The following is a 1,670-nucleotide window of genomic DNA, read 5'->3' on the forward strand; positions in this document are numbered from 1 at the left end:
TTTTTGTTATTACAAATAAACAAACTGAAGAATCCGCTAATATGTTTTCGGTGAGACAATTTCTCTCTTGGTACTCACCAGAATCCCACTGTGAAAAGTTAAAGTTCCTCCGATAATTATCCCACCTCCATCCATCGAGATATAAGGAATGGCCGCCAATCCAAACAGACCCATTAAAGTTGTTTTCCAAAATATCTTAAATAAAAACGGTATTTTAAACGAATTTAAATCTAAATAATTTTTAAATTCATTGTAGTTATACTTAAAGATATATATATTTTAAAAACTTACGTTCAACGATGAAGTTTTGTTCGTTCTCGTCAGTTACGGATACCAAGAATCCGCTGTGATTCGTACAGTTCTGTCTCGCTTGCTTCCATCCTTGAATTTCCGGAAAGAACTTATAACAGAATCCGTTGTTCTGATTGGTTTTCCATGTATCTTCACAGTAGTATTTTGCATGTACAACTGAATTTAAAAGGTAAAAACAGAACTAAATGGTCAAGACATAATATTTGAACACTTTTAGTCAAAATTCAACTTGAAGAAATATAGTTTATTATTGATGTGCATTTCAAATAATGTCATGTTGTAAATTTTGGATTTAACGGGTGGCAGTAAATACAAAATTTAAGAAAAATTTGTATTTACTGCCACCTGGTAAATTCAAAATTTACAACATGAAAATAACTTGAATAGAATTCATATGTGAACTTTCCAAACTTTATTCCTAGTCATTCACAGTAATGTAAGTTTGTTTTAAAATATGTCCGACTGTCTGAAGATGTTTTCTCGAGTTTATACCTCAATTAGTTGAATCATTGGGGTAATTTGCTGATGTAGGCTCATTTACATTTGGAAAAGGGGTAATTTAAATGAATAACAAAATCAATTTTTTACTGAAGTCGCTCATGCTATATGAGTTGCAATTCGAATTAATAATAATGAAAAAATGAAAAGAACACATATATCCATCTCGTGAATTTTATGAACGATACATTGAAGAGAACAGGGAAAAAGTAAGAGGTTGGATCTGATCTGGTGTCTAGGAAAAGTTTTTTTCTGTCACATCTCCGGGAAATTTCTTAATGACCAAACAAAAGTTTTCCTCTTGGAAATTTAATAGAATAGCAGTAAAATCGTTATGAAATAGGTAGACCTTTGGCCAAACAATGGGTTGTATTTGCAAGAAAGGAAAATAAAGTCGATGTCACCGACCAAAGAATTTGTGAAATAATACTTTTGAAATCCCTGCAACTTCAATTTATCTGACAGTAGCGTGCAACGATGTAAAAATAAGAACCTACACAGACATGTTTTTTTTTATGAATTTGAAATAAACAACATAATAAATTTGTAAAAATTTCTTCCTCGGAGAACATTAAAACTGACAATAAATATTTTTAGATTAATATTTTAGTTTCTAGTCATTATAGTAAAGTACCTCATAAAATAAAAAAGACGTGAAAATATATATCCGGAACACCTATGAAAAGAGGTAAATCATTTATAAAAACTGCATGACCCCCTCCCCGCCCCCTTTTTTGTTTATGTTTTGTTGATGTTGTGAATTGATTTTCTGCAGATAAATTCGAATTGAATGATAATAAATAAATCCAACATTGCAAATTTGATCACGTGCAGTGATGAAATGAGTAACTTGGCTTACA

This window comes from Saccostrea cucullata, unplaced genomic scaffold (assembly GCF_032062105.1).
Source record: "Saccostrea cucullata isolate Sc308-1 unplaced genomic scaffold, CSIRO_AGI_Scuc_v1 ctg68, whole genome shotgun sequence".
In the NCBI taxonomy this organism is placed as follows: Eukaryota; Metazoa; Mollusca; class Bivalvia; order Ostreida; family Ostreidae; genus Saccostrea; species Saccostrea cuccullata.